This window comes from Vidua chalybeata, chromosome 1, assembly GCF_026979565.1.
Source record: "Vidua chalybeata isolate OUT-0048 chromosome 1, bVidCha1 merged haplotype, whole genome shotgun sequence".
Lineage (NCBI taxonomy): Eukaryota > Metazoa > Chordata > Aves > Passeriformes > Viduidae > Vidua > Vidua chalybeata.
In genome coordinates, this window is record NC_071530.1 from 94,244,830 (window position 1) to 94,266,509 (window position 21,680).

A 21,680-nucleotide genomic window follows, 5' to 3' on the forward strand; every position below is an offset into this window, starting at 1 on the left:
AGCCATGTGCAGTGTGGTACTTTCTCATGATCTGAGGTTTCTCTGCAAAACACCACAGGTTGGACCATCATTTTTGACCAGTACAAGCCTGTGTATATCTCCACAGCAGCACCTGTAACTTTTTCCTCCCCTTGTACTCTCCTCAGGACTGCAGTGGTATCTCCTATGTGAGTATACACATTCCTGTGGTGTTGCCCTCAGCAGTATTTTTTGATTCTATTTGTCTTTAACTGTGGGTTAATCTTAATGGGAATACCTACTGAGGAAACAGAACAAAATAGAAATTATGCTGATTGTCCCAAGAAAATGGATAGCAAGAAAAATTCTGGCAGCCAGGATGAGTGCAGTGTGTACTGAGAGGAGAGGAAGAGAGAAAAGCCATGGGACAGCTAAAAAGTAGTTAAAACCTCCCTTGCCAGGTGCACCTCACACACATGAAGTTGCTTGCCCCTTCTGTATTTTAGGCTGATGGTGGGAGCTATACTTCAACAAATCCATGCAGGAAATGTTTGATTGGAACAGGACAGCAATGCTTTGGCATAAGGCAGTCTGTACCCTTTAATGCTATCCATTAACCTGATGTCATACTGACTGAGGAACATGCAACAATTGCCCTGTAGGAATCTTAGGTAAATTCCACTCTGTTACTGATTACCACACTTTGCTCTGCATTACCAGGGCCTGTCTTACTCAGTCCCATGTAATGTGGGTGGCCAGTAAGAGTGTTAAACAGCAATTCAAGTTCCTCTTGAAATGGGGCATGGTGATGAGGAACAGATAACACACAGTCAGCTCAAGTCAGAACTAAGGATTGCTGGCTGAACTTGGGATACTTCAGTAGATTAATGGCTTGTCATGAGAGAGATACCCTTTATTGTTGCTCAGAGACAATTTCTTATGCAGTATTTTGAAGTTATTAGACCAGCTGTAGCACTACTTTTATTCCTTGTAAGCATTACAGTGAGGGTGTTAAGTGCCGAAGAACTTTGTGCATGTCAAAGATACTTCTGCTGTATTTAGCTTTAATTGTTAGTGTTCCTTTTTTGCAGGTTACCATATGCAATAACAAGTGACACAGTGAGATAGAAGTATTATTTAGGCAGTTTACTGTAGCTGTACTTCTGTGATATAAGCAACCAAAACATAGCTCAGCTTGGAAGAAAAATTGTACAAGATGCTAAGAGAGAAATAGGTTTACCCAACCTTTATTTTATCTCTTAGGAAGCAAGGAAGTGTGGTTGCTTAAAGGTAGGTCACAGCAGGATAAGCTTTGCCCTGAAGCTTATAGAAAATGCCCAAGATTATTTCTTCATACTACTACTTCCACATTTTTTGGAAATGTTGTCCCAAGAGCTGCTTCAAAGGATTGCTTGTGTCTTTGTTTATTTCTTCCTCAGCTGTCAGTCACCATTCCACACTTACCATACACTAGCATTTAAAAAAAATGTATTTCCAAGGGTGTGGAAATGTATTGGCCATCTTGGTTTCAGTTTGTGCATTCAGAAATACCCCTTCATGTTTAAGTCAGTTGCATAGGGATTCCAGTGTTCATACTAGAGCTAAAAAGTTCTTGTTCAGTAAATAGGATAAATGTCTGCATAAAGGGGTGTGCACTTGGAAATCCAGCTGCACAGAACCTCAGTTTTAACAAATCCCTCACTTCTTGACACCTGCCTTGACCTTGCTGCCTTGTAAAAGTCAGTTTAGCATCTCTGGTAATTCTTTGTACTGGATGTTTCTATTACATCAAACTGTAGCGTGTGAAATACTGCTTTGTGACATTTATAGTTAAAAGATCACATTGTGTAGTGCTTTCATTTTCAAGCAGTTTCTGATCAGTGAGGACTGCCTCCCCCCAGATAGTAAAACAGGATTCAGGCAATGGAAATTATGATGGTAGTGTTTTAATCTGATTTCCAAATACTTCAGTAGCTCCATGACTGTGCTTAGTGGGATTCTGCTCATCTGTAAATGACTGCTAACGAGGGGCTTGTATAAATGTCTTTAATGCTAAATCTTTTTGCAGTTCTTAACATTATGGTTCACAGTTTCCCCTCGACCAAGAGTCAGATTTTCTTTTTTAGTGCATTAGGTTTGGCAGTAGGTACTCTCAGTGGATGGGATGGGCTGAATTCTGCGGGAGCTGAAATGTGGGGGAGTCCCAGGGCTGCACAGGATATAAAAGTAATGTGTGGTTGGGCCTAGCTTTGGTAGATAATATGTTTTCTGCAGGTGTGTTTTACAAATACAAGTTTTATTAGGTCTCACTTGACTTCACTTTTTTATGTTTTAACCCACTAGTCTCATTCAGGCACTGGATTACTTTACTGTAAAAAAGGGCCTGAATATGGTACCAGTCGTACCAGTAAAAGTCAAGAGCAACTTTGCTGCAGTTAAGGGAGCTCTTTGTGATAAGAGCTTTGATAGCTTTTCTTATTCTCAGTTTTCTTTTGATTGTCTACAAGATTTATCATCAGCAAGCCTGTATTTTTAGGGACGTGAAAAGCATATAGTGAATTTTATTGAAAATTTGGAGGAAGACTTTGCATTTTGCATTATAATTTTCAGTGCCTTAGGCCTTGAATGAGACATTTGGATCCTTGTACTTGGTGTGTGATTGCTACTGTCCCATATTTTGTAACTGACCAATAGACATTATTTTCAATGCCCTGAATGGATTTGTAAATGTGTAGGGAACTTACTTTCATGGTGAATTTGTTTTTCTTGTTTATAGACAGCGTGGATTTGGACTGGAAAATTGCAGAATACTTTGGCCTTGATACAGCAATAGTTACAACAGCTGGCTTGATATTAAGCATATGAGCAGTAAGATTAGAATCATTGTTAACTTCTTTGTTGAACCACTTGGCACCTAATGGCCTGAGATTAGAGAAGAATAGGGAAATCTTTCTTTTCTCTAATCAATGCCAGTGTAAATTGCATATCCTGAAATGTACTGTAGCATGTAAACTTTACAGGGGATAAGACTAAGGGAGGAGCAAGTCTCAGAATTGTCTTTTGTGGGTACTCTGTTGATGGCTTCAGTTACGCTTTAGCAATGCTGAGGGCAAAAATCCAACCCTTCATCCTTTTAAAGTGCAGAATCTCTAATGAGAAGGTGTCCATGTGAAAGGTAAAAGTACTCGCTCAATTGACGATTATTGTAACTTTGATACGGGTGCTTACTTAACATGGATTTAGGGCATGAGATACTCATCCTTCTACAGGACCCATGGAGAAAGATTTGCCCTCCTGCTTTCAGAACTTTGTTTTCAAGGTGGGTAATCTCAAACCTCAGTTATTACTTCATTATCTCTGTTACTTCAAAAAACAGAAAAACAAATAGCCATTAAAATGATTGTTTTTGTCATATCACAGGTATAGAGCTAAAAGGTTCAGTTTCATTTGTGATCCAGAAGTTAGGATTTATACCAAGTCAGATCTCTTTTTATTACAGGATGCAAAATCACAGATTTTTATTTATTTAAAGACTAAATTTAGGGTTAGTTTGTAATATAAGGCATTCCCAAACCTTGTGTTTCTTTGAGATAACAAATTCATCAGGCAGCTGAAGGCATCAGCTACACCTAACAGCACTTCAGAGGTGTGTGTTATCTTAGGATAGCATATGTCTTGTGATGTCTTAATGCTTAAATAGCATTTGAGGCAAGCTGTTGTCAGCAAAACCTAAATATTTGGTGGGGAGAAAAAAGCATAACCACAAGGGAAATATATGGGTTCTTTGGGAAGGGTGAACCTCAGTTCTAAAGGGCGCTTTTTTTTTTTTTTTTTTTTTTTTCCCCTCTCACCTCTCTCCTTCTGTGAAACATTTTCTAGGTGTTTTGACAGTAGAGGTCTTTCACCAGTGTCATGATGGTGAAGGACTGAATGCAATGACTCAGGATGATAATGGGATATAAAAGACTTCATCTCTTCCTATGCCTGCTGTACCCCAAGGTAGTGGAGCAGATGCTGTGTTTCCTTGTTGCCTTTTGCATGTTTTGGTAGGTTCATACCCTTACTGAACCAAGGGTATGATCAGTTTTCTGTGATTTAGCCTTTATTCAGTAGTAAGGTAGTAAAGCCTTTTTTTTTTGGTAGATAATGAAGCAAACAGATCTGTCTCTTCCTTGGAAGAGAATTCAGGAAGTACAGCTTACACTGCACATGGAACATATTAATCCTAAACCCCTTATAATACTTTGCAGAAGTTTCTTGTCCTTGCACATATGTGTATCCACATGCACAGCAATTTCCCAGAAATGTCTTAACCTTAAGTACTGTTGAAGCCTGGAGAAGCCTTAAAAAATAGCCAAACACAGAATGACAGGTAAAGTTGTAACAGGAAAAAATTAATCTTTACTTGGATTGTTCTGGGACAACAAAATGGGTGCACATAAGTGAGGATCACTTACTTGGTTCTGTAATGCTAAATATATTTGACAAGGAAGCCTCAATGCTGTTATTTTTGTGGAAGTAGGGAGTGTTGTGCTTTTTTTAGTTTAATACATACAGATAGGACACATCAGTTATAATTTAAATATAATAATATAATTTTGCAAGTTTTTAGGATTTTTTTTATCTTAGGTGTTATCAGCATGCAAATGTTTAATACTAAGGCTCATAATGGAAATAAAGTGCTATTAATTCATAATTAAGTTTTTATGTGCCAAGTAAGATTTTCTGTTATTCTGACATTTCTTGGTCAATTATATTAGAGCAAGACTGTGTTTAAAAAAAAATGTATCTTAGCATATATTCAGTAAGTTGAAATACTGACTTCACTCAACCAAGGCATCATGGAAAGTACTCTTCATAGAGTATTTACTCAAATTCCAGTTTTGCAACTTTCTTTGTGGCCTTTAGAAGCCAAAAGGAAGGAAACCTGATACCTAGGGAAGAAAGGAAGGTCGGAAAGGGCCAAAACCATAATGTAATTAAAAAGTCCATCAAGCAGAAAAAGGTTTGAGAAAGACAAAAATTCAGAAAGTGTTTGAGTTTCTGTAGAAGTATAGATAAATAGATCTACATGGTAAAGGGATGATGTGTTACTATTAGAGGTGCATCCAGATGATGTAAACAGCTTCTTCTGGAAGCTCACTGATAGTTCCAAGCAGGTCTCTGTTGCGGACAGCTCTCCTGAGATCCGTGTTGTAGTGAGGAGTGAGAGCCATGCTAAAGCACAAGCTAGAAATGTGGTTTTCTGCAGTAACTGCCCTATCTGTGAATTTGCTTTCTGACATGCACATGTTTGATCTGATGCATGATATCAAGGTTATCTCACAGCATATACACTGTAGGATTACCAATCCATGTTTCTTCTGTTGAGGGTCCCAACTGGGAGTGAGCCAAAGTGCCATTTTATGATGTATCCCGGTGTTACTGTGGGCAAACCAGGCACTCAGGCTGGTGCTGCTGAGAGCTGGGTGATGGATGGGACCTGGCTGGGGGTATTTTTCTTTGATGCAACCATTGTGTTTGTGAGTCGAAGGAAGTCATGGAAGAGTTTTGTCTTGAAGGGTCTGGATTTCAGGCTCTTGTCAGCTGCAAACCATAGGTGGTTTATGTAGGTGTGGGGAGCCTTAGGAGCAGCCTTGGAAAAGAGCTGAATCAACAGCACAAGGAAGTAAGCTGGAGGTAAAAGCATGCTGTGTTTGCATAAATGGTGTCACAATGTTGGCTTATTAATGGGAGGAGATCCATAAGGATAGCCAAGGCCTGGAGCAGCACGTGCCAGGGAGGTTGGCACGCTGTGGGAACTCATCCTATGTGGGCACAGCTGGCGTTTGGAAACAGAGTATTGTTTAAAGGAAGGAAATGAGTGACCACGGAGAAAAAGTGGAGCACCAAAGAAGAAGGTGCTGTAACTCAGTGTCATCCTGCTCATGTTAGGAGGTGGGAGTGAATTGGGGAAGGAGGACAGACAGTGCCCCTGCTACAACCCTGCATGAGCAGTCCCAGCATCTGAAGCTGTGCACAGCAGCAGAGAAGGTGAAAGAAAAGCAGGTGAAAGTTTCTTTCAGGTCCTGAGAACAGTGGAAATGGAAAAGGGAAGGAGAAGTGATAGGGAAACATACTAATGAGGAAGTGATAGGGAAACATACTGTTTTGATATGTTGCATCTTAGTGTTTTACCTGGTAAATCACAAGGATAATGATGTTCCTTTGTACCTTTTCATCTGAGTGCTTGAATGGCAAGAGATAATTGTTGTATTTGGAGAAATACTTTGAAAGAAAACATTTGTACCTCTGTATCTGTTTCACTTTCCTGCTGTGTGGGGAAGAGGATTAAATGTGTCTTTATCAAAAGTGTTATTGAATGAAAGATTCAAAATGATGAAGTGCTGGACTATGAAAACATGATTACTTAAAACTGGTGTGACTGGACCTCTTAGTTTAAATGTAGCATGTCATTTCAAAGGCACTAAAGCCAGATGGATGGATAACTTGCCCCAGATGTTTAGATTCAGTGGAGCAATCGCACGTGGTGTTTTGAACAAAGTTGCCTATACCCTAATAATGGTATTTTGTGAATAATACTGTAATTTCAGACACCTTTATTTGTCTGTATTTTATACACAAATAAATTGGCACCCATGGCAAGCACAGTGTTTGTCAAACTAGCTTCAAAATCTTAATGTGTTGCTTTCTTGTTACAGTGACTTGAAATACTTGCTTTGTTTCTTTAATGAAATTAACAGCTTGTTGAGAACTAAGGTTGCATGTTGGATTCATAATCAGTTTTGTTTATACAGAATATTTTATTTTCTGTCTTTCTTTCATTTTGGGGGGCATTTATATATTAACAGAACTCCCGCTGTTTATTCTTTACCCTTAAGCTACAGCCCTTTGTTGTAGCATCACAGTGTTGACCCTGGAACCAATTACAGTGCATAACATCCAGAGGATGATGAGACTTACTCTGCATCTATTGTTTTCCAGTAGTCCTGGAGTACATAATTCTTGCAGTGCGGTAGGATAACTCTGTTTAAGATTTTTGTGACAGTACCTGGCCAAAACCAATAGTAAAAGCAATAAAAAATAGGCTCCTTTGCCAGTCTCTTGTTTAATAGTCCCAAGAGCACAGCTGGGAAAGCTGCAAAGTTCTTCCTGCATTGGGAGAGTCGGGATGTTCTCCATTAGTTTTGATGTCTGTCGCTTCCCTGGAAGTGAGCGCATGTGTAAATGTGATACAGATGTTGTATGAAAGCTTAATTGTGCCTTTATTTACTTTAAGCTTTGGCGCTGTTCTGTTTTGACGCCCACCCTCCCACCCCAAAAGGCTTTTCCTGAGAAGAGAAGGGAAACTGTTTTCCCATTCCTCTCTTACTCAAGAGTTAATTATATTCTGCACTGTGACTATACCTCAGCAAAAGCTGAATGGAGAAGCAAGACTCCTGACAAAAAGGCAGAAGTTTTTAGGTGAGCTTAGATTTTCCATTCTTTCTTAGGACTTAGAAGTCCTTACTGATTTCAGCCAAAGGAAGAAATCCCACCCTGAGGTTACGTTTCATCCATGTGCTTTGTTTCTGAGAGAGCTTAAATCTTCACGTTTGGTTGCAGGTCATTGACAGCCAACTTGGTTAAGTTGTCACAGGTGCAACTGCAAGCAGCCAGCAGGAACTGAAGAAACACGGGTAATCCCACTTAGGAAATCCCCTACTAGCTTGGTGCTCCTTTGAAGCAGAATACCAGAAATACAGTTAGTGGCAGTTAGGGGAAAAAAAGGAAGAAAAGAAATCCTCACTCATGAATCAAAATTAAAGCAATATACACTTCTCTAATTTCTGGGGTTACCATGTTATCACTGCTCTTCTTACAGTGTTCTTCTCTCTGGACTCCTGAAAACAAAGAAGAAATTGGTTGCTAATTTTCTTTAACTAATACTGTACTCTGGTTCTGGATGCCAGATATGCAGATTTGCAAATATGCAAAGTCAGACTGGATAAGCACATTTAATTTTATTCTTATATATAAGAATATAAGCTGTATTTATTTGTGCTGTATTTATTTCTATGTATGCCTTTTTGCCTGTTGAGTTTTCATGCTTTCATAATTACCAGTGTAATCTCTTCCCTTTTTATTTGCACCTCCCCAATACAACAAAATGAAACAAGCCATTTTCTCAAGAAGTCTGAGACCCAACTTGTTTAGATTTTCAGATAAGCAATAACAAGAATAGTCTCATAATTTTGATGAAAACTGTAGGTTTGTTTTTTTGTTGTAGTTTTTTTTTTTTTTTTTTTAAGTTACCTGAATCGTGAGGGAATGAGATTGTCAAAGTCTGGTTCTGAACTAACATGGCTTGTATCGTGTGTTTGTGGAAGAAAATTAATTGAGCAGATCTGAGACAATTTTGGTGTTTGTTGTTTTTAGGTTTTTTTTTTCCCAGAAGAGGAGCTTCCTGTCTCTTTCTAGAAAAATGGTCAGCTTTTCTAGGGAGGAAGAAGTATGTGAAATGCATTATTTCATATGTCATTTAAAAGAAAAACACTGAGCAACCTCATCTTGTCTATCAGCTTCTGCTGGTCAAAAATATGTTTTAAAAAAATGTTATTTTTCCTTGTATCTTTTAAGGACACGGCTTCCATTTTCATAGAATTATATATATGATTTTTTTTCTATTAGAAAGAGGCAGAGTCACAATGTCGCAGAATCATTTTCAAGTGGAAAGCTTAGCAAAGTCCCGAAGGGAAGAGTAAAAGGGAACTTCAAACAGGGATCAAAACAGAGAATTAAGGAGTAGATAATGGTATATATGAGAACTGTGGAAGTGTTAATGACCAAAATCTTCCAGAAGGATTTCCCACTGCGTAATAGCATTTTCAAACATACAGCTGTGTCTAATTACCTAAAACTGATGTACAGTGCAATTAATGCTGCATCTGAAGAGCCAGGTAACAGGGCAGCTGACCACCCATGTGAACAAATAACCCAATATCTGTGCAATCTGGCCATATAAATGCACGAGGAGCATATTCAGATGTTCACAGACCTTGGCAGGCCCAGCTTCTGAGCCAATGCCATTCCCTGCCCTCAGACTGGACACAGATACATGGAAGTCAAGTGAAAAAAGAGCAGAGAGAAAGCCAGTCAGTCAGGAGCATAGTGTCTAAAGTTTAGGGAAAATATTTCTAGATTCTGTTTCAAGCCACAAATAAAAATAATCCAGCAAATAGTTACTGCAAAAATAGAAGCAGTCTGACTTTTAAAAATTTCTGAACAGCTGATATCATGACCCTGTATTCTTTGTTATTTATGGAAATCTGTTACTTGCCAGACTGTGAAAATGGCTGCCTGCTTGTATATATATTACTTTTGAATTGCTTATAAGCCAGCAGCCACATTTTCACTAAAATCTTAATAAAATATGAAAGATGGAAAAGACAAAGTCTCTTTATTAATACCTAGATATAAAACTATTTCAATACTTTAAACATTCAAATCATTTGTGTGAAACAAAAAGGATGAAAAAGCTTTCCCAAATAAATGACTGTCATCAAAGTTTCTTTCCATACAAGGCTCATATTTCACCTCCAGGCCTAGCTAAAAAGAACAGAAATACATGATCATCGCGTAATTAATAAATTATTCCCTTCTGATGGTGTAGTGATTTTATTGGGCTTTCTTTAAAGTGCAGTTAGTTATTTTCCTACATTACGAAGTTTGTTTGAGCTTAATATCTTGTATTTTGCTCAGCTGTTGTAAGGTAAGACTAATCTTAATAACTGGTTTACTAAATGCTGCTGTTTGTATTTGCCTGTCCATGTCAAGTATTGCATGGGCATTTTAACTAGCTGAGAAATTATGTGGAAGCAACAGAGTTCAATGATAAATGAGTGATGAATTACTTGTTTGCTCTCAAATCTGTTTCCCTCTGTCTTGTTTTCACCTCACCCTGCCACTGTACCAACCACTCATCCAATTCAGCTGTAAATTTCTTAGTGGAAACTATGCAGTCTCTTCAACTGCCCTGTCTCCAAACCAGTGTTTCAAACCAAATTCCAGACTTGCCTGGAAGTCTGTATTCATAAGCCTTGGGAGTGGAATAGCTGAGAGTCTGACCCATCAAAAGCAACCACTGACTGTATATGTGAAAGGTGTCTACAGCCTGACCACTACGCACAAGCTGTTGAACAATAGCTTGGTGTGAGAAAGATATTTTGAAGTGAAGATGGGAGCGGAATAGGGTTTTGCTGTTTACAGGAAGCATGGGAGAAGAGGCTTTCCTGGTGTGTTCAGGCAAGGATGTTAATTAGTTTCTCGTTGAAATGTGGCTCCACTGAGTTGGTGGAAAGGATGAGTGGCAGGTTGAAAAAAGTCCAATATAAAACCAGTATTACTGATCTTGAAGCCTGCAAGTCTGAAGTAGGCAGCCTCCAAGAGTCAGTCAAAATAAACAAAATTTATCTCTGGGTAAGAAAAGGCAGAGGTTTGTCTTCTTCAGGTTGGTTTCCTAACAGGCTGAGCTGGGGAGAGGATGGCTTTTGGCAGGGAAAGCTTGAATTTGTCACAAATACTGTAGCATCTTTTTGCTTTTGTCAGACAGAAGCCTAAGAACTGTGCTGTCTACAGAATATGTACTGCTACTTTGCCAAAGCCCAAACAGGTTTTTTGACAATCCTTATGCTTCCAGTATAGCCTGACCTGCCTTATATGCAAAGAGAGTGCCTTAAGGCTGGTGTCTAGACAGAGCCTTGTATTTCAGCAAAGGGAATTAAAAGTAGGCTCTATTATCTGTAAATTTGCAGAGAAAACTGTACTTTGGCTACCTGCCTCTGAATTTATTGGAAAAAATATTAAATGTTTTGTTGATTCCTAGGATGTGCAAAGCTAGGGAAGGCATTTCAGGTGTTGCTTGTCAGGATGTAACTATATCATGGCTGTTTCAAATGCCACTGCTGAACTGCTGTTGTAAAGAATAAAAAGTGGGGCTGCTGTTTGTAGACAATCCTATTCCATGTCTCAGGTGTCATTGTTGTAAAGGATTATTCTGCCCTTACAAACCATACAAAGGCAGCTCAGTGAGCTTGACCTTAAAGCTAAAATGAAATTATGATCTGTTCTGCACCCTGCAGGATGGACTGAGAGAGTCAGGATGGTGATTCTTCAGTTCATTCATGGTGAATTGTAAGTAAACAAACAAGGCACTAGTTAGTAGGACTGTTTGTAGTTAGTAGATGCTTATTGAGTGTATTAACCTTGATCCAAATTTCCAAGGTGTGTTGCCATTTGCTACCATTAGAATTAATATGGTCATGGAGTAAGTTACTTGGGTAATGTCTGTGTCAGGGTTAATACAGTGTAGGTTATGTTTCAAGTCTTAGTTCCTCAAACACCCAGTGTATTCAGAAATACAGCTATTCATGGTTTATTATTTACTCATTTTTAAAAGTAATATCAAAACTTTGGTCTATTACACAAAGTTTTTTTTTTTATTCTTTGATTTTAGTTCAAAGTCACTTTGTCAGGATGAGACATAGTGGATGCTCAGTGCAAAATATCTAAGGGAGTGTGAGGCAAATGCACTTGCCAGCCATCAGCTCAAACACTCTTTAAACTTCCTCAACCTTTTAAGAGATTTAAGACTGAAACCTCGGGTTAAGATTTGCCTTATGGATTTTATTCTTGGCAGTAAATTGTACAAAACAGGTATACATGAAATGCTGTTTTGCTGATTCACAAAGAGTAGTGTCTTAGGTCTCAGAAAAATTCAGCTTTTGTTTTCAGATCATCTGCATTCCCTTATAACTGCTTGCATCATTGAAAATAGTTCCTCTAAGTGCCCCTCTGTCCTTCATCTGTAGTGCTCTACTGTTGGTGAACAGCAGGTTTCGAGTTTTGACTAATAGGCTGGGACTCAGATGGATGACCTCTTTCAATTATTCATGATAGATCTGAGTAGCCAGTGTATAACACTGACAACATTCATACCTTTCTACTGTAATATGAACTGTAAACGATACAGTGATTGATAGACTACAGATGACCCTTGGTCATTTTTATTAATTCCTGTTGCTGAGTTCTGTAACCTGTTTTTCATTGCTTAAGCTATGGAGCTACTGTGTTTCTAAAAACTCTCCAGAGCTAGGAGAGGCTCTGAATTTACTGTTTTTTATATTTATGTTCTTTGTACTAGTTCTCTCTCTTTTGAGGTTACTAGTTGTAGCACTGAGGATTTCAGTGGGATCACAGCAGACTTTTTATACCTATTTAGAATAGTATTAGATAAATGAAATAAAACATGGTTGGGGGATTCTGTGCTGTGCCTGATGGTGAGTAGAAGTGAGTAGAGCTATGGGAAGGGGAATTCTCAACAAAAGCAGAGAAAGAAGTGTTGCTTGCCCGTTGCTCATGGACTGCTTCTGTTTGCCTTGTAGGTTAATGCAAAAAGAAGGTCGAAACAATATAAGGGTTGAGGTGTTTTGCTTCTTAACTGCTGCATAAGGGAGTTCCTTTGTATAATCCTACATTACACATACTGTGCTATCAAGAGCCTCGGATGCAAATTTAGCGTTGAGAATAAGCTGAAGTTTTAAGAGTATTTAAATGACTTCACTCAGGGTCTTACTGGAGAAGTGTTTTCTGAAGTCCAGAATAAGAAAAGGCTTCTGAATTTGTGATTTCTTTTGTTTATGGAGTTCATTGCATATAAGCACAGTAATTTGTGTTTTTGCAAATTTGTTTGAGAAGGTAAAGGTAAAAAAAATTCAAAAAAAATTTGTTTGTAGGTAAAGATCTATAAAAACAGTTCTGCATTTAAACATGCTGCTTACCAGGAGTTCAGAGAAAAGGCCTGATTAGAAGGTAAGAATATAGTTGAGTGAGACTTGGGAGAAATCAACACTGGCTCCTGTGCTGGAAGACAGAAGGGGATGGAGGGGAGTCCTAGTTTGTGACAACATCCGAAAGTAACCCAGAACTAGAAGATAAGGAAGAAACACCTGTTTCACAGGAGACTTAGCTGCACTCTGCGTTGCAGGTTCTGCCAGCAGAGTTGTCTGTGTTAGATGTGTTAGGCTTAGAGCAGCATTACCCAGTGAGCCCTGTAGGTCTGGTGAAAGGGGACTCCAGATGCAGATGGAACAATGCCAACCAACCAAGTGACACTTCCAGCTATCTTTTGTGTAGAGGAAGGGCTATAACAACACAAATAGCAGTCTTGCCACGGTGTCTCCATCCATGCTGACAGTCCTGTGGATGTCTGGTTTTGGTTCCTGGCACAGATTTAACCTTGGTACTCTTGGTGTGAGGATTCATGCATTGACACCCCCTAAGATTTGTGACCCAGGGCTTCTTAATGAGGGATGATGGCAATGGTGGTGACTTGCTCTGTAATGGCAGCTACACCACGATTCACTTGCAGGTGAGGATGCTCTTGTACTTGAGGTTTGAGCAAGTGGGGAACAAGAAGTGCTTGGAAACCCTGTCATCTGTGCTCACAAGTTTGCTTCAGTCACAGGCATTAAACCAGGAACTCTCTTCCCTTCAGCTTCATTCCAGGGAAAGAGCTGTGGCAGGCTGTTGCTTTATGTATTGCAGGCATTCGAGAGACTGTACCTGGTGTATTAGGTTACTAAGCAGACCTGCTGGCACACCTGAATCCTTATCTGTCTGGCTTCCCCCAGCAGCCCTAGAGTGTCAGGCACCTTTCCTCAGGGAGCACCAATACTAGTGCTCTGCTCCCTTGCATTTGCTGTGGGTCTTCAGTGTAGCTGAAAGCAGGACTGTTCTCCACTCACCAGTCCACCTTAACAGAGCATTACTAGCCAACATATTTTGTTGATCAGTGTGATTCCAACTCTGCAGCAATATGTAGACTAACCAGATGGAGGCTTGTACCTCTTGTGATTGTAAAATTAACCAGAATCATTGATAGTTACGAGAGTGATGACGGAGACCCAGGCGCTGTCAGAACAATGTGCTTTGAGGCATGCTTAAATCTGTTAGGACAATATTTCATGTTGCTGCGTGCTCAGTACACAATTCTACAGCACAGCAAGGTGCTTACGCCTCCCTCAGCTCTGAGGGTGGATAAAGGATGAAGATTATTCACTACTGAATTTGACTCAGCAAAGAAGGTGCAGGTTTCACTCCATTCAGAGGCATAGCCAAGAAATTTTAGTCAAAGGTCTGTGTGACAGGATTTTTGGGTTTTGTTAATTTCTTAATAGTCCCAACTAAGATTTTCTTTCTGAATAAAACAAAGTTTTTTAATTGGAACTGAGTGTGAGAACTTCCAGGGAATCAGTGAGAAATTTGTAAGAAACAGCTGGAAATAACAGTGGAGAAGGCAGTGCCATCTCTATTCTCTTCCTGCCACACAGCCCACAGGCATACTGTAGTTCCCTGTTCATTTACATCAGTGACTAAAGGACCTATTTAAATGAATGAAGTAAATGAATTAATAAATGCAGAACGGGGGAGAAACCTGCATTACAAAAGGTACTTTGTTCTTAGATGCTGAGAGTAAGAGTTGGGTTGGTATTTCACAACATAGCTCTGACTGCAATTTGCTGTATTTCCTAATACACCCCTGGTAACATGAGATTGCACCATAGATTCCTCCTATTAAATGGTTATTCAGATGTGTTGCGCTACTGGCAGCTTTTTGCTTGCATATCAATTATTAGTTGTTTGAATTAGCAAAACATTGATTAGTAGAGTCTTTTGCTTTGCTAGTGGTACTGCAGACTCTTTAGCCATTTGGTTGTCAGATACAGTCGTTCTGTGCTTGAGCTTCTCAAAATAATGCTTGCTAGTGCCTCTGTAATTAAACATCTGTCAGGGTTTTAGAAATGCCCTATGGGTTTTCTTTTTTAGGGGGAGGGAAAGACAAACCCCTGTTTTTAGGGGGAAGAATGCTGTGTGTAGCAGCAAAATATATTTTGTTTCTGCACAAGGGCGAACTTAGGAGATTAGCAGTTTTCTTCTCCATTTTGGCTGATGTAAATAAGCAGTAAATTTATTGAGACATCCGGCATGAAACTGGTGTGAGAACAGAACTTTGGGCCTCGTGTGGCAGCTTGAGCAGATGGGTGCTTCTTACTATTTCTTAAAAACTGAAATGACAGGGAGATTAGGGTTTAAAAATCACAGCTTCTGTCGCATGCATTAATTAAAGGCTTTTAGTATAATAATTCTATCTTATTGTTCTAGAGCATACGCTCAGCTACTTTCAATTTTTAAAAGTACTCTGCCTTTCTCTGGGAGCCACGGCTGTTTGTTCAGTTAAATTCCTTCTGATTAAAGCTCCCTGAATAGTCATTGCCTTCATATACCAAGACCAGCCCTGTTTTCTCTATGCTACGCTGATAATGGGGTCACTGGGAGATCTCTGAATTACAAGTTCTAACTGAAGTTTTATAGCGCTTCAGGGATGCTTCAGTGCTCAGCACAGTCTGATGAGCCTCAAAGTACCATTGGAGCACTTGGGGCAGTGGCTCATACATTTCTATTCCTGACTTGTTTGGCTCACAGGGGAAGCACTGAAGAAATTTTGGTGATTTCCTGTCAGGTTCAAAATAATCATCATACTTTCCAATACAGAAAGATGTTTGAACCCAGTTACTGTGATGATGCAGCAGTATGAGCATTTTTCTCTTTTTTCTTAGATATGCCTGCACTAGCCTCTTCTTTACTACTTCTTCCCTGCAAAATACAAACCTGCAGATTTTTCAAATCTGAAAATGATGTGTATCAAGAGTAACGATGTCTCAGTGATGTAGGTGGTTCTCCTCTGGAGTCCCAAACTCATGAGTTGTGACAAGGTTGCTTAAAGAAAAAGGCTCTTAAAGTAACTGCCATGCAAGTTTTATTTAAAAATGTCAGCCCTATGAATACTGTGGATCTGTTACTGGTTTTGTTTCTTCCAGCAAAGCTTGACATTCCCTGGAAGAGCAGATGTTAGTGGAATGAACTCCTTCTGGGGAATTAACTAATTAAGAAGGTCGAGCTTCTGCGTTCTTCCAAACCATGTATCCCGAGGCTGCAGTGTAGTGTCAGGGCTCTTTCTTGGCACTACTTGATAGAACACGTAGGTTGAGAATGGGTGAAGACCTGTAACTGTCTGCCAGGCTGCTAATCTGGTGTTGGAGTTCAGCAAAGGAAAAGGAAAAGAGCTGCCAGTCCAACAGCTTTCCTCTTTTCCGTTTAAACTGACCATCAAATGTGGTGGAGGTGGCATCCATTTCCTGCAGTTTGCTGGAGAGCCTGTCCTGATACCAGTTCAGTGAGTGAGTAGGCAGACTTGATTTACGCTGTCTCTGGCCAGCATCACCTGACAGACACAGGCTTTGCATCTGGGAGATGAAGATAGTGTCATCAGCTCTGAGATTTACTTAGTGATGAGTAGTAAAATGATGATTTTTCTCTTTCTTGCTTTCTGTCTGTTTGGTTTTTTTTTTTGTTTGTTTTGGTTTGGTTTTGTTTTGTAGTTCTAATTTTTTTTGTCCAAGTTGGCAAATGCCACTCCCAGCAGTTGGGAGCAGAACCTCGAAGGAGCGGAGTCTGTTGTTCTTTGCTTCATTAAGTGCTACAGCTGCCTGTAACGAGCTATTAAGCAGTTAGAGCAAGCTGATCTATCTTTAGACTGTACTGACCCATTATCACCCCGAGTCTTCATGTCTTAGAGGACAGGCCACATCAAGTGAGGGATTTTTTAGATCCTCTTAGATTCAGGAAGGAGCTTGGTTAGAAGGGGTAGAATAGCACCCACCTGCAACAAGACAACCATGGTAAAAAAGGGGCTGTTGTTTGTCTGTTTCCAGCTTTGGGGAAATGGAAAACCTCCTCAGAGAGTTTCAAAGAAAAGGTGAAACTTGTTCAGTGGTGATTCTCCATTTTGAGACTGCAGCCATCTCTTGCACAGAGAGAGTGTGGAAGGGAAAAGATTAAATTGGCAAGGATTTGAGTTTGATAAGACTGGCAGAGGGATAGAGAAACCCCTCACTACCCCTCCTTGTGCCTTTCAACTTGGATTATAGAACCTGTCAGCCCAGAATTTGGAGGCAACTTTAACTGAGCTCATTCATTAAATTTCTCATACCTTAAGTGACGGTTAGAAAAAATTCAAGAAAGCTACCTACAATGAATCTGAGATCTAAATGTGCTTATTTTGAAAGCATTGTTTGTAGCAGTGTGATACTATTAATTCAAAAAACCCTGCTTTCCACAGAAAATAATTAATTTCTTGTGATTCAGTAATGTTAGACAAGGTATTGCTTTGTTTTTCTGGTTTTTTTTTTTCAGCCTAGTAACAAGATGACTCAGATAGTAACCTGGATAATTAGGTTACATAGAAACAATTTCTATTAAAAATATAGGTTTATGTTCTTAACATTGCAGCTTAAATTTACTATCAGTAGCAGCAGATAAATTTTGAACGAAAATAGGATATGCATAAAAAATTTAGCTCCATTTTAAAGGCACTTGTCACTGTAAATGCAGGAGTATGACACTACAATAACATTTTTTAGGTAAACCAAATGAAGAGATTTTTAGACGAGCTGCTGTGGCACTTACACTTCTGATTTGTTTGAAAATGAGGATTGTACTTTACTACAAAACTGAAAGTACTCCACTGTCTTAAAAGTTTTATGTTTTGTCTGTTGAGAGGATTTCCAGGGTAAAACTGTACCTCACTTTGAAGTCCAACACTAAGCAGCCAGAAAACATTTAGCACAGTGCAAGTGCCAGCAATATTCAGCTGTATGAAATTCACAGTAGTTTAATTGAAGTCTGAATTTTATGTTTAGGTTAAGGGTGCATGAATTTCTTGGGCAAGAGTTTCTGCCTAAAGGAAGTTTTCGACTTTGCCTGAGTGCAAATACAGTGCACTGAAAGTATAAAGAAAACTGAGAAGAACTAAGGAGTGGGGATCAGAGATGTTGGGACAATGAAAAAGGCAAGGAGAATGTAAAGAGCTGTTTGGTTTTTTTAAAATATACATTTTTTTCATCATGACTCTGACTTTTCTTGCCTTATTTTGATCTTCACTGCAACTAATTAACTAGATTCAAAAGAAGGAATAACCAAAAGAAGGAGTAAGAGTTTACAAACTGATGTAAATGCTCAATTGTAGTAAATGATGAGGACTAGATGTAGTGAGGAGTTAGGATCAGCAAGGCTGTTTCCAGTGCATTACATTTTCAAAACTGGAAGTGTACCAGCTTATTAAGTTCCCTGTCCTTGCCAGGGCAGGTGATGAAGGAACAACAACTGAAATTAACACAGAGACTTCTGTGTGCAAAGCTGAGCCGAGTAGAGGAGAAATCTTCTCAGTTAGCTGGAGCTAAGAGGCACTGTCACTTCTGAGCAACAGTGCTCCTCCTCCAGAGGATAGAGAACTGTAATCTCAGAGGGATTGAACAACTTTCTCATAGTTGTTTATGGGACTAAAGTATGTAATAAACCCAAAAACTGTCGTTTGGAATGTCATTCGTTGTCTTTAACTACAAAACCATCCACCCTCTAAGTTTTTGTGTTTTTTTTTTTTTTTTTGTGAAGCAGAGAATGGAACAAGACAAAAGGACAGAGAGATAGTATAAATGACTAGAAAGAATCCAGAATATACTGGTAGGGTGTGGGGAAAAGAGGTCCAGAAGACCTCTTTATAGTAGTGGTAAAGGTAAAAGGCATTACACCTAAGCAATGAGCTTTTCCAGAGGTTAAAAAATACAGCCATGAAGATTCAGGCAGGAAGGGCAAAGGAGAAAACTCTTGGGGTAAAGTCCTTTAGTAGAGGAGATTGAAAAGTTGACTCAGCTTCATAGTTGGCATAAAGTGCTTGCTGCTGAGCTCTGCATGCTGCTGAAAAGGGTGGCTTTCACATCTGTGACCCTAAATACATACCTGGCTTAGCTAGAAACTATGCCAAGGATTCCCTTCTCATGGGAAGCCTTCTTGCACAGCCCAAAGAAGATGAAAGGAAGTACCTCATAGTGCAAAATTTCTTAATTATAGACAAAAGAAAACTTTAAAGGCTCTTTAAGAAGCAAAAACAAAAGACAAAGGAAAGGAGGAATTGTCAGCAATGAGCTTGGGAAAGCCAGTATTTCATCAACAAATACACAAAATTATAGCAGACCCTTGGAAAGTCCCTGGTAAACTCAGTACTCATTTATCTTCTTATATTTTTCAGGGAACTTTCATTCTGAAATAATGAAGGAATTATGTGAATTAACCCTAAATATTTAAACGACGTCATTTTTTTTTTTGAGAATATTCTTTGGAAGTGCTGCTTTTTATGAAACTTTGCAAAACATCCTTAAGTTTCGTGTTCTGACTTGGCTACTGTTACTTTCCATTCCCAGATAGTCAAAAAGAAAAGTGAGGCATCAGGTGAGGCATCAGGGAAGAGTCAGTGGTTTGCTAAGTGTTTCATAAGCTGGAAACAAATGCCAGAGAACCAAGTACAGTTGGGTGCTCAGAGGCAAAGAGTGTTCACATTCTGCAGATCATGATGAAATGTGCTTGTCTTCTGGAAGCTATGCCTTGTGAATGAAAGCATATGAAGTATGTTTTAATGTCATAAAATAGGAGTACCCAAAATCTTTCATTGCTTCAAAACACTAAGCCTTCATTTCAGGACTCCTTCCTCTAAAGAATTGATTTTTCTTAATTTTTTTTTTTTCCCTGAGAATAGAGTTGGCTCCATTTATCCTTCTGGTCTTTGTCTTAAGTTGAATTCAGAACACAATATTGTACTTCTTTGTCTTCTTTGCTACATTTGGCAAAATCTGAAGTTTTTGTTCACGTGCACTCTCCAAACATTTTGAATTTAATAATGTGTTGTTGCAACATCTTAATTTGCCTTCCTGTAACCACAAGCCATCAGTCTGGAGTAGTTTAGAACCGACCTGGTTGCAAATGTTGTCTGGCATCTCCAGAGATACCTGTTTTCTTGAAGTTACTGCTTATTAGTTTACTTTCCTGTTAGAAGTGAAGCTTCTCCCACTAGCAAAGCACTTTTTTAATTGGCAAGAATGTTCTCTCAATTAGCACTTGGCAGGCAGAGGTTTTTGCATTTGTGAGGTCTTTGTATTCTCTTCTCCCATGTTTCTGTATTTTCCCCAGTGGCTTTGCTAGGAAAGTTCAAGCCATCCTTTCCTGTGGAAAGGAATATGTGGGCTAACTGATTACCATGCATCAAGGAGGACACTCTGTAAAGAAGGATAGATGTTGGCATTACCTCATCCTACTACTGACCACCCAAACTTCGGCCTGTTTTGACAGGGATTTTTTTTACATAGTAGGGGCAGTGAACAAAAGTCAGAACATCTCTGCTAGAGGTTTTCTCTCCCTTAAAATGCCTTTCCACCATCTGCAAACATGGTACTTCCTTGTAAATGAATCTATATTAACCTATTAGGAACTATTTAAATAAAGACAATTTTGGTTTAAAAAATATATACAATACAGTTCATTATATAGAAAACCCTTGGTCTTTCTGTAATTACCCTCCAAGTTACTGGACTATTTTCTTGATGGTGGCAGACACTTTGACTTAGGATGAGTTGGGTGTCATCATCAACTGCATCAGCACACCTCAGTCCTGCAGGGACTGAGCATTTGCCACTTGATGCAGCGTCACTTTGCCCCATAGCTCTGACAGGAGCCCTGCACTAGGTCACCAAAGGACTTGTGTCCCCAGTACACAGAGGAGAAATGACATGTATGAATTTGGTTATGGACTGCAGGGGATTTTTAGTGGGGATTTTTGTTGGTTTTTTTTTTTTTTTTTTTTTTTTTTTTTTTTTTTTTTTTTTTTTTTCTTCCTGTTCTTGTTTGCTTTTTATTTGTGTGGGGGCTGTTGGGCTGTGGGTAGGGTTTGGAGCGGGACGCTCGGCAGCATCCGGACCCGGTCCCGGCTGGAGACACCGGAGGCGGCGGCGCTGCCTTTGGGAAGCGGCGCTGGCATCATCCGCTGGGCGGCGGCGCCACCTGGTGGCCACGGCCGGCACCAGCACGTCCCTTCGCTTCCTCCCCCTCCTCCTCCTCCTCCTCCTCCTCCTCCTCCTTTTCGTGCCCGGCCTGCTCTCTGCTCAGCAGCCCGCAGCTGCCCGGTGCCTGCTTGCTGCCGAGCCAGGGACTGACATCGGCATGCGGGAAAAGTCACTGCGCCTTTAGTGACAGTGAAAATACCAGAGCTGTCTTGCACGGCGATGTCCTGTGCAAATGGATGTCCCTGGGCTCTTTGGGGAGCTGCGGTGGGGGCGTTGGTGGCCGGAGAAGGCTGAAGGTGCTGTACATGGCAGTAAGTCCCTGGGTTGGGATTTCAGCTGAGCGCGTTACCTGTGCTCAGGTGAAGGTGCCAGTGTGAGCTCCGTAGTGCTGAGAGCGCGTGGCTGAGCTCTGGGGATGGGTGCTGTGTTTGCTATGGAACCTCTCTCACAATGGCTTCAAGTCCCTTCAGAGGCTGTGTATTCCTTTAGGTTAAGGAGCTAAAACTGAAATTGGCTCGATGTGATCGATGTCTGTACGTAAGGACTAGTTATCACTTGGATCTTGTGTGTAGTCAGGTGTGCAGGTGGATTAAGTTCCAGATTAAATGCCTCTTTTACTCTGACTTTGAGAAGAATTTTCAAAACATTTTTATTTTTGTGACGTCAGCTTAATTTGTATCTCTGTCAGAGCAGTTGTGGTATTTAGCACTTCTTTATATGGTGGTGCTGGGAAGA

The 21,680-nt window shown here is 39.8% G+C and overlaps 1 protein-coding gene across 3 annotated transcripts in view; it reads left to right on the plus strand.

The window, feature by feature from the left end:
- The window catches only part of ZNF516 (zinc finger protein 516), a 101,599-nt gene that overhangs the window by 50,189 nt on the left and 29,730 nt on the right, over window positions 1–21,680 (plus strand). The window lies entirely within an intron of this gene.